This window comes from Pleurodeles waltl, chromosome 6 (assembly GCF_031143425.1).
Source record: "Pleurodeles waltl isolate 20211129_DDA chromosome 6, aPleWal1.hap1.20221129, whole genome shotgun sequence".
Classification (NCBI taxonomy): Eukaryota; Metazoa; Chordata; class Amphibia; order Caudata; family Salamandridae; genus Pleurodeles; species Pleurodeles waltl.
The window spans coordinates 1,527,823,863-1,527,836,305 of NC_090445.1; positions in this window are offsets into that span (position 1 = coordinate 1,527,823,863).

The window sequence follows — 12,443 nt, forward strand, 5'->3', positions numbered from 1 at the left end:
GACCTGGTGGAAGAGAGAGTGGTCAAAGGGTGCCAGGCACCTGGGGCTACCACCCCCCACTCTCCACAGTCACAGTGGTTAGAGAGGCCTGAGGTCGGGCTCTCATCCCTGACAGTTGTCTGGGGCCACTGTGGCTTGCTGTCCTGGTGGACAGAGTTGCCCCTGGGGGGGGGAGGACGAGAGTCACACCCCGGGGGTGGAGTGGGCAACACCACTGTGTTGGCCCTGGTGGTACTATCTGCCCATTGCAATACATCTGTGAGCAAAGTAAAGTTAGGTGTTGCACAGATGGTGTCTGTAGATGTGGAGAAGGGTTCCCCATGGGTTAGCTTAGTGGGCCCTGAGAGTATGGACAGAGGGATCCAACTGGAGTCAGGAAGGCGTAGAACTGGAACATGCCCCTGCTGTTGTGGGCCTGGGTCCCTGTTCTATCGCCCCAATCAGGGAAGTACATCAAGGTATTGATTGTTCTCCCCTGGCTTTAGGCTGGTAGGGGGTCGTGTTGGACTTTTGCTTATGCAGGGTCATCCCCAGTCTTTTTCGCCTCCTGCCTCCTATTTTTTTCTGACATGTTGCTGTTGGCTTTTCAACTCTGAGCACTTTACCACTGCTAACCAGTGCTAAAGTGCATATGCTCTCCTGTTTAAATTGTATGTAAGTGGTTTATCCATGATTGGCATATTTGATTTACTAGTAAGTCCCTAGTAAGGTGCACTAGAGGTGCCAGGGCCTGTAAATCAAATGCTACTAGTGGGCCTGCAGCACTGGTTGTGCCACCCACATAAGTAGCTCTGTAATCATGTCTCAGACCTGCCACTGCAGTGTCTGTGTGTGTATTCTTACACTGTAAATTCGACTTGGCAAGTGTACCCACTTGCCAGGCCTAAACCTTCCCTTTTCTTACATGTAAGGCACCCCTAAGGTAGGCCCTAGGTAGCCCCAAGGGCAGGGTGCAGTGTATGGATAAGGTAGGACATATAGTAATGTGGTTTATATGTCCTGACAGTGAAATACTGCCAATTTCGTTTTCACTGTTGCAAGGTCTGTCTCTCTCTCATAGGATAAAATGGGAGCTACCTTTAAATATGATTAAAGTGTAGATTCCCCTAGAGAGTAGATGGACATGTGGAGTTTGGGATCCCTGAACTCACAATTTAAAAATGCATCTTTTAGTAAAGTTGATTTTGAGATTGTGCGTTTGAAAATGCCACTTTTAGAAAGTGAGCATTTTCTTGCTTAAACCATTCTGTGACTCTGCCTTGTTTGTGGATTCCCTGTCTGGGTCAGTTTGACAGTTGGGTTGTTTTTCACCTCACACCAGACAGTGACACAAAGGGAGCTGGGGTGTGATCTGCATTTCCTGATTAGCCATCTCTGCTAGGAGGGAGGGGTGGAGTGGTCACTCTCATCTGAAAGGACTGTGCCTGCCTCTGACAATGCTGTCTCCAGCCCCCTGGTGTGTGTCTGAGGCCTTGCCTGGGCAAGGCAGGATTTCACAAGAAGGTGTGAGTCCCCTTTGAAGAAAGGTGACTTCAAAGACTAAAATGGGTATAAGAAGGGCACCCAAACTTACAAACTTTAGAAACACTTCTGGAATCAAGGGGAACCTCTGCCTGGAGAAGAGCTGATCGCTGAGGAACAAGTGCTGCCCTGCCTGTGACTGTGCTTTGTGGAGCTTTCCTGCAGTGCTGCTTCTGCCAGAGTAAGAGGGCAAAGACTGGACTTTGTGTGCCTTCCATCTTGAAGAAGAAATCTCCAAGGGCTTGATGTAGAGCTTGCCTCCTGTTATTGAAGTCTCAGGGATAGCAAAGACTTCTTCCTGCCAGCACCTGGAGTCTCTGGAGAGACCCCTACTCTGCTCTGTGGTGCCCTTCCAGTTCCTGGGACCCTGAAAGGAGAGGCTGGCAGCCTAAGGACAAAAATACACGCACCGAGCACCGTGCGGAGAAAAGATCGACGCGAATCCGATCGCGGCTGAGAAAACGACGCGACGCCGGTTCCGCAGCTGAGAAACGACGCCGCAGGAAACGCGACCGAAAAACCGACGCCCGGAGCAGGAGAAACGACGCGCAGCATCGCTGACGGAGGCTGAGAGATCGCACCCTGCGCCGCGGGACTTTCGGATCGTCGTGTGGCTGGCTTTTTCAACGCGCACCGCCGTGCCGAGTTGTTTTCGACGCACACAGCCGTGCAGGGTTACTTTCGACGCACACCGCCCGTGCGGGGTTATTTTTGACGCAAACCAGGTACATTTACACGCTAGCAGCGCTAGTGTGTTGTTACAACTACCTAAAGACTCTTTTTATTTTAAACCTTTAAAAAATCATAACTTGACTTGTGTATGTTGGATTTTTGTCGTTTTGGTCTTGTTTTGTCTAGATAAATATTTCCTATTTTTCTAAACTGGTGTTGTGTCATTTTGTAGTGTTTTCATTAAGTTACTGTGTGTGTTGGTACAAATACTTTACGCCCAGCACTCTGAGGTTAAGCCTACTGCTCTGCCAAGCTACCAAGGGGGTAAGCAGGGGTTAGCTGAGGGTGATTCTCTTTTATCCTAACTAGAGTGAGGGTCCTTGCTTGAACAGGGGGTAACCTGACTGTCAACCAAAGACCCCATTTCTAACAGCCACGCTGAGCCTGGCAGTGGATCCGCAGACCAACAAATTGGCTGGGAAAAGAAAATTGGCCATTATTTTGCTCATTAGCCCTCCATGTGTCCTGTGGGTTCAGGATCTCTGTATCCTGACCCCTTATATGTTTTAAGACTGCTTTTTCCCACTCCTCAGCCAATGCAAGAAACAAAATGGTGGCCAAAACTTTTCTGTCAGGTTGCGGCCAGCCAATCAGGGCCTTGCTTTTCCTCTGGATCTGAGGAGTATTCATGCCTCTAGGTATACACATTTATTTTTCCTTTAATAACTCCAAAACTACTGAATGGATTTGCACCAAATAGCAAAAAGCCTGATCTCCAGACCAAGAGCTACCTTTCTGACAAATTTGTTGTAATTCAGTCTGGCATTTCAGGCTCTAGTCGTGTTTAAAATTCCTATAGGAATTCAAATGGGAAACACACTCTTTTTCACAGCACCTGCTTGACAGATCACCCCAGAACTTTCCATCTACAACAAGACCCTTGGGCACACTTGGTTTGGAAAATTTTGTGAAGATTTATGAGACGGCGCCAAGGATAAAGCCAAGTCAAAAACGCTCTTTCAATGGAAACTAGGTCCTAACTATAACTACCTACTGGTATATAAATATATATATACAAAAACTCTGGGTAGTTCCCAAGCTTAGGTTGAGAGCAGCTCCTGTATAGAGCACCCAACAACACCAGCAAATCTATGAGTCTGTTTTTCTAGGAAAGCTTTTAAACATTGGATTAGCACAGTGCTATCCATGCTGAGCTAGAAAGAGACAAAGGGCCTAATTACAATGTTGGTGGTCCAACCGCCGGACCACCAATATGTCAGTGGGAAGGTAGCCGCCATGCCAGTGGCTTCCTGACTACCATATTATGATCTTCTCGCCGGACCAGCCGGTGGACACAGTGCAGTGGCATTGGCTCTCAGGGAGAGCTGAGGTCAATGCCGCTGCAATGTGTGCACTGGCAGCACACTAGGAATGCGCACTGTCTGCCATAGCAGACAGTGCACATTCTGAGTGTGCTGACGGGGGAGCCCGCACTGCCTGAGCCATGCACAGTGCAGTGGCTCCCCTGTGGCCTTGTCTCTGCCTTTCCACCAACCTTTTCATGGAGGGTTCCCCGCCATGGAAAGGCAAGCCGTAATCAGCACGGCGGTGCCAAACACCCCCATCGTGGTTGTCCATGACTTGCACTGCTGCCAACCCATCGTAATCCATGTTCCTGGCGGTGGTGGTGTGCTGGTGATCTGGCCGTCAGCATCATATTGTGGCAGTTGGACCGCCAAGATTATAGCGGTCCGACCGACCCCGTGGGTACGGAGGTCAATGGACCACCGTACTCGTAATGAGGGCCAAAGTCTTTTGCCATTTCTATAGCAAAATCTTTAAGCAAAGGAACAGCACAGTGCCATCCATGCAGAGCTATAAATTGACAAAAGCATACTTGACCTCTCCAGACACAGTATTAGAGCTCTGGACAGGTAAAATACAATCCAAGCCAATCTAGAATGAATAAAGGCAACCCTTAACACGTGTATCGCTATCATTAAAGTTCTTCAGAGAGATTTAGCTTTGTCCAGACACAAGGAAGCACCCAGTAAAAGACCTATAATAATTATAATAATTATAGTGAAACACTAGATAATTCTCAGAGCTATCTTCCTGTCTAAGCAAGCATTTGTTACCAAAATGTGTATTCTTTTAGAACAAGAAGCTGGTGCTAGCCCTCTGAAGCTTAGAATCTAAATTCATCCTTCAAGCTGGCTGTATAGCACCAGCCAAGTTGAATGTAGATGAAGAGTTACATGTACATTTGTAATGCATTACTCTCAATTAGGACATTGACCCTGGGCCTGGCATTTGTTTAGTGTTGACCCAATGGTGGTTGTACCATGACTGTGAAATATCCAGTGTCAATCTTAATTATTTTCATAAGGTGAGGGCTAGGTTTCCCCCTTTTTTTTCTTTTAGGTTTCTTTTGGGTTTAGAATTTATCATTTGTTTCTTATTTTGCAGATTGAAAGCTTGATGCATTGGACTGCTTGTTACAATATATATACCTTGTGGTGTGATGAATGCAACTTTAAGAATCAACTTTTGCCCCTAAAGATTAATTCAGTAATGTTACTGTAAACATTATGAGACTTCGAGCAATATGAGAATACTTGAGTGGATATTTAGTGGACTTATTTCATTTTGTAGATATGACATGCCGATGTATACGCAGAGATGTAATTATGTAGCTATCCAGTAAATGAACCATGTTCGATTGATTACACATGCAGGGAGCAATTGAATTAGTTTTGGTACACCGTATCGAATTTCTGAAAGACTACAAATGGGCAAAGTTACTGTATCAATGACGTGGCTGTGAGCAATGTAAGGCTACTTGAGCCAATATCCAGGTAGCTTTTGATACTTTGTAAATATGTGTTGCTGAGCACACCGGGAGGTGAAGGCATATATTCACTCACTAAATGAATAGAGTTTTGTTGATTATACACTCAGAGAGTGAGAGAATGGGCTTTTGTATACCAGACCGAATGTTTGTAAGACTGTTTTTTTGTCTTGTATGTTAAAGGGCAAACCTATTAGAAAAAGGTTGATAAGATTTTAAAACGTGTAATTCATTTATAATTGTCACAACCCTTATATCGTTGTATATAAGATATTTTTGTGTTATTAGGTTATGAGTATTTGTGGTTGACCATGACTTGCACATTTATTTACTAGCCTAAAGAGGGTGGATCTGTTGGTGGAAGTCTGTTTTCTTTGTTTCTGAAACTGACATAATATAATGAAAAGTACGACACCATGGGTCATGTTTTCAAGACTCAGTGTTGGTGAAAAGCATTATAGAATTAAACTTATCACAGTATGACCCCAAGAGTGGCTTGATTTTGCACTCTATATGAGTGTGAGATTTTATATTTTAGTCAAGGATACTCGAGAATATTCAACATTTTTTTAGATTATTCAAGACTCACTCACACACCCACTCAGACACTCATGCACCCAACCAGAGACTCAAGCACCCACTTTCAGACCTACTCAGACACTCATGCACCTGCTCACAGATCCACTGACAGAGACAGGCCCTGCGTGGTTGAATTAATGTATAGTAATTACTCCACATATTATATCATTAATTACATCTTCTATGGCATCTTTGATATTATCACTGCAACATTTGCAATCAAATTATTGAAAGAAAACTGTGCATGATGAGGGCAGGAGTTATGGTTACCTTAGGGTGCAAATTAGAGTTACTTAAAAAAACTCTAACTATAACTGCTGAATTTCTATGCTTATGGAACATAGATATGTAAATAAATATATATACATATATATATATATATATATATATATATATATATATATATATATATATACACACATGTATAAATTACCTAGTGGCGGTCGCCACTATGTAGTTATAGTTAGGACCTAGTTTCTATACAAAAAAACATTTTTTTGCTTGCCCATTTCTTTGGCGCCGCTTGACGAATCTTCACAAAATGTTACATAAAAATTTGACAGTCATGAAGCTGCTGTCTAGAAAGTTTCAAGGTGATCCTTCAAGCGGGGGCCAAGATAAAGGGGGGGTAAAATTTAGAGCGTTTCCAATATTAATTTGTATAGGAAAAAGTGAACAGTGATAGCTCAAAAACCACTGGATGGAATTACACCAAATTTGGCAGAAAGGTAGCTCTTTGTCCAGAAAGAGCCCTGTTTGTTATTTGGCGTAAATCTATTCATTTGTTTTTAAGAAATTTAAGGAAATCTAAATTTGTATATCTAGGAACGTAAATGATCTGCGACCCATTCCGATCTCATGCTGAGATCTGATTGGCTATCAACACTTAAACACGGAAGTTTTGGCAGCCCTATTGGGACTCAGCTTGAGCAGAGTCCCCCAAAAAATTTAAAAAAAGGAAAATGGACCAGGGTACAGACATAGAGGGAACCCGAGGGCTAAAAAACATTTTTGTTACATTTTCACCTGGATTTACGGTGGATCTGCAGATCTGGAAAAATTGTTTACAAAAACAAAGCACGAGCTCCGTGCTTCGTGTTTTTTAAGCCCCCATTTGGGCCAAGTCTTAGGGGCATTCTTAATATGAGGTGAGGGCACCACCACTTCCCCGGGGCCAATAAGTAATAGTTTGCGAGGGGGCTCAAGGCCACCCCGCACCCTGGGGACCACCACCACCCCCAGGGCTGTCATCAATGTAGAGGTGGGGGTCCACCGGGCCCCCCACATTCCCAGGGAACGCCACCTCCCCGAGGCTTTATGCATTAAATAGGGGGGGGGGCTCCTGGCTGCCATCTCCTCCGGGCTGTAAGTAATTAGTTTGCAGAGGGGACGCGCGCCCACGCTGTACCAGGGACCACCACATTCCCTGGGCAAATAGTAAAAAAAAGAAAAGGGATCTGTTTCAGACCCCCCTCAAGAAGCCATTGATGGCCCTGGGGACCGGGAACCCGTAGGGCCGGCTCCTGCTATGTCTAAGGTTGCCCACCCCCAGGATATAGCTATTTGCTGTGGCTTGGCTGGAGCTTTGAAGCTTAAGCCAAGCCACAGCAAACATTCTGCAGTTTGACTCCCGCTGTCAAACAATTTAGCTTTCATCTCTATTCCCTGCATGCGTGCCCTAAGTTAACTATAACATGGCATTTTTGATAACATCATTGATAATATACTGAAATATTTGCAGTAACGTTTTTGGCGAAAAAACTGAACATGGCAGGGGCGCGAGTTATAGTTACCTTAGGGCATGAGTCATAGTTACATGATGTAACTCTATCTATAACTGGTGAATGTCTATTGTTTTGTACGTTTAAAATGTGAGCTTAACTATAATGGGGGTTATTCTAACTTTGGAGGAGGTGTTAATCCGTCCCAAAAGTGACGGAAAAGTGACGGATTTACCACCAGCCGTATTACGAGTCCATTATATCCTATGGAACTCGTAATACGGCTGGTGGTATATCCGTCACTTTACCGTCACTTTTGGGACGGATTAACACTCCTCCAAAGTTAGAATAACCCCCAATGTCCCTTTAACCTTTGTTTTTTTAGTGAATTTCTATGTTTAAAAAAAATTCTATTTCCTAATGATAACGCCACTGTAACCTTTGTTTTTTTTCAGTGAATTTCGTTAACGTAATGTAATTTTCATCACTATACGTTAATAAACCCAAACCCGCGCACACCCTTCAGCCAAGCGCTGCACCAGTTGGCCACAGGGCCTGGCCGTATATCCACCCAACCCCATGTTGCACATGACTTTTGGCCATAGGTCCATATTACCCCTACCTCAGCCGATTTTGCCCCGGGGACAACATCCCCGGGGTTGAAATTGGCCTAATTATTATTGGGGGGAGGGTGCTGCGTGGTCCCCCACCTCAGGGCCAATCTTGGCCCCAGTGACCCCATCCCCAGGGCCTAGCCTGATTATGTATTTTTTTAGCGAGGGAGACCGCGTGGCCCTCCTCCTCAATGTCAATCTCAGTCCCAAGGGCCCATCCACTGGTGCCCAGCCTTATAAAATGTATGTTTTGGGTGGGGAGGGCGACCGTGCAGCTCCCCCTTCCCTGGCTGATAAGGGCCCCCATTCCCTGGGGCCTGGCCTAATTATTATTTTTGGGGGGAGGTGGGGCTGCGTGGCCCTCCTCCCTAGCACCGATCTCGGCCCTGCTGTCCCCGTTCCCTGGGGTCTGGTCTTCTAAAATGTTTTTTTGGGGTGCAGGGAGCCACATGGACCCTTCCACGGGCCGATCTTGGCTGCTGGGACCCCATTCCCCAGCGCCTGGCCTAATTGGTGGTCCCCAGGGCCATCAGTGGCTCCTCGAGGGAGCTGCACATCCCCGCTCCAATTAAAATAGCACCAGAGAGGTGGTGGTCCCCAGGGCTTGGGAGTCTGAAAAGGAGCCCCTTTCCATTTTTCAATATTAGCCCTGGGAAGGTGGTGGTTCCCCTGGCTGCCGAGGGGCACGCAGCACCCTCGCATAGATAAACATAAATGCTGTGGGAAAGTGGTGGTTCTCAGGGCTGCGGAGGGGCGGCATGGGCCCCCCGCACTCAAGTTCTTGAATGACCCAGGGAAGTAATGGCCCCTGGGGCCCCCCATAACCCAATTGCTGAATTCCCCAGGGAGGTGGTGGTCCCTGGGACTGCAGGGGACTAGGTTCACCTCTGCATTTAATTTCATTACAGCCCTGGGGAGGTGGCAGCCCCTAGGCTGCAGGGGGGCTGGTTACCCCCCCAACTGAAATCAGGTCTGTGCTATGGGGAGGTAATGGTCCCCGGGGCTGCAGGTCCTGGCCCACCCGGGGGCTTAATATAAAACAAGCGCTTTTTTTCTTTTACATTTTTGCCCAGATTTGCGACCCTGTCAGAAATTTGTGGCAACTTTTTTTTGAGAAGTGTTTTTTAGCCCTTGCGGGACAGTCCCTCTGGGATCCTACAACCAGAGCTAAGGGGTCAGAGTGTCTGTACCCTGGCCCCTTTTCTTTATTTGAACCTTTTTTCTGGGACTCAGCTTAAGCCGAGACTCAAGATGGCTGCCAACACTTCCCCGTTGAAGTGTTGGCAGCCAATCAGATCTCAGCACGAGATCGGAAGGGCTCATAAATCCTTTGCGGCCCTTTATATACAAATTTGGATTTTCGTTATTTTCTCAAAAACTACTGAATGGATTTACACCAAATATCAAAAAGACGTCTTTCTGGACTAAGAGCTGCCTTTCTGACAAATTTGGTGTAATTCTGTCCAGTTGTTTCAGCGCTATCGCTGTTCAAAATCCCTATGGAAAAAAAGAATGGGGGAAACACTTTTTGGGACCCCCCATTTTCTCGGCCGCTGCTTGATGGATCACTCCGAAATGTTTCGGACAGCAGATGAAGGGACCACCATTGCCTTTTGGAAAATTTCATGAACATTCATTAAGCAGCGGCAAAGTTATTGGCAAACCAAAAAATGCTTTTTCTATAAAAACTAGGTCCTTACGATAACTACTTAGTGGAGTCTGCTACCAAGTAATATATATAACCCTCACAGACCCCAGCAGGACTAAAAGGCATTTTCTTTTTTAACGTCAGGACAATCTGCTGATCCGGATCTGCAGATTTTCACAACATTTTTTAAAAAAAATGACAGTCTCCTGCCCCTTATTTTTATTTAGGTCCTGGGGGCACGGGGATTGAAAGAGGAGGGGGCGTTCAGGGCCCCCTCCTAGGGCTTGCATTAAACCCAGGGACCACCTTCTCCCCCAGGCAAAACATTCATTTCAAATGAGGGAGGCCTGTATGGCCTCCCCCACAGCCTCGGGGACCACCACCCCCTCTCCCGGGGCTCAACTAAAATAATGAAGGTAGCCCGTCGCGGATAAATATGTACCAGGAAAAATCATATTGCCAAAATACACACAAGGTCACTGATGACATTACCTTGGGCTCCACTATGCAGCTGTAGTGTAGAATACTTTCTGGACATTTACCAAAAGAGGCAGAAAGAACTCCACTTGGATAGATAGTTTGTGCAAAACTGTTGGATAAAAGGGTAGGTGAGTTTGTTTTGCGGCTGAGTCACTCAGCTACTGACACACCCACACAGACACTCACGCACCCACTCACAGATGCACACACTCAGACACTTACTCAGACACTCATGTACCCACTCACAGACCTACTCAGACATTGACACACCCACTTACAAACCCTCTGACATTCATGCACCCACTTACTGACCTACTTATGGTCACACACCCCTTCACAGACTCACTCAGAGACTCATAAATTCACTCACAGGCACACTCAGAAACTCATGCAGTCCCTCACAGACCTACTCACACTCACTCACCCACAAACAGACCCACTTAGATACTCAAGCACGCACCCACAGACCCACTCAGAGACTCACACACACTCACAGACCCATGAACTCACTCACAGACCCACTCAGGCACTCACGCACCCATTCACAGACCCACTCAGGAACTCACACACCCACTCACAGGCCCACTAATAGTGTGAGTGGGTGTATGAGAGGTTGCATAGGTGAGTGGGCGTGTGAGTGTTTCTGTGGATGATGTCATCAGTGATGTCATTTGAGACATCATCAGTAATGTCACTGGCCCTGTCATGGGTGATGTAATATCTGAAGTCATAAGCAGTGCATTGTTGGGAGCATAAGTTATAGTTAGCTCACGTAAGGGTTTGTGCCTTGGTTTCCCTATCTCACCTTTCACACTGGTTCAGGATATACACAATGAACATGATGTTAATAATTTTAAAATTCACAACATAATTAATGATTAGTCATTGATTTTGATATTGACTATGTGAGCTTAACAAGTTAATTTTGCTTATTAGTATTTGGGATATGTTAATTTATAATAGTCATGGTAGCTTTGTATTATGTATTTGTTAAGTTTGATTGAGATAAGTAAATATCTCTTGTTTGATATTTTCTTTCAGCCTTGAGAAAGTCACGGGGAGTATCTACTCCCATGACGAAACACGTGTTGGCTGTTTTTGTGTCATATTAAAGATGGATTCGTCACTCAAAATGAAGATTTATAATTATTGATTTATGTGTACTCTATATAAATCGTTATAGTGATTTCTATAGACTTTAATGTTTCATGTGTGCCTAGGTCTCCATTTTATAGCTCACGTATCTATAACTGCTGAATTACACTGGTTTTGAATAGTGAAATATGAGCCTAACTATAATGTCCCTGTAACTTTTGGTATTTTTCTGTGAATTTGTAAGTTTTTTAAAAATTCTGTTCCCTAACTATAATATCCTTGTAACCTTTATGTTTTTCAGTGAATTTCTAAGGATTTTTGATCTATTTGCTAACTATTATGTCCTTGGTACCTTTGTGTTTTTTTCAGTGAATTTCTAAGTTTTTTTTAAAATTCTATTTCCTAACTATAACGTCCCTGTAACCTTTTTTTTTATAGTGATTTTATATATATATATATGTATATATATATATATATATATATATGTATATATATATATATATATATACATATGTATATATAAACACACATATATATATTCAATGAAGAAACAGAGGTTATAGTTATGAATACAGCATTTATTATGTCTATAGCAAACCAACGTAAACTACAAAAACCTTAGAAATTCAATAGTTACAGTTATAAATTATTATTTATAACTTAAAGTTATAATTTGCATGTGGGGCAAAACATAGTATAGCTCACCCGCCTACTTACACAGTGTTGTCAACTCCTAAAGCTCAGTATCTCCTACATATAAAGATGAACAAACATCAACATTAAATTAGACACCATACTAACTTCATTTCTAATCAAAATGTTTAACTTTTTAAGGCTCTACCAAGTTCTTGGCATGCATCACTATTTCATTTTGAAGTTTTCCAATTTGTTGTCATGCTCCACAGGTAGTAAGGGTAGACGATGTAAGTGCTGCTAAGCCAGTATGTTATGTGCGTCTAAGCCAGTAATGAGCAGTAACTAAAAAATATAAATTAGAGCTAGTAACTTTATGCAGATAAGCTATAATTACTCTGATAGGAAAGATTTTCCCTGTGCTCACTTGCCCACTTACATATTATAATTAGGGATGGGTGATAAACTCTGCTTCGCCAGCAGAGTTCGGGCAGATTTGCCCACTCTGCACTCGGCTTGGAGCACAGCGTTTGGCAAAAACTCTTCCACCTGTTGCATGGCACAGTTTACTGTCCACCCTAGGAACTTGAAGCTTCCTATTCATACACACCCTGCACTCTGTATGCACT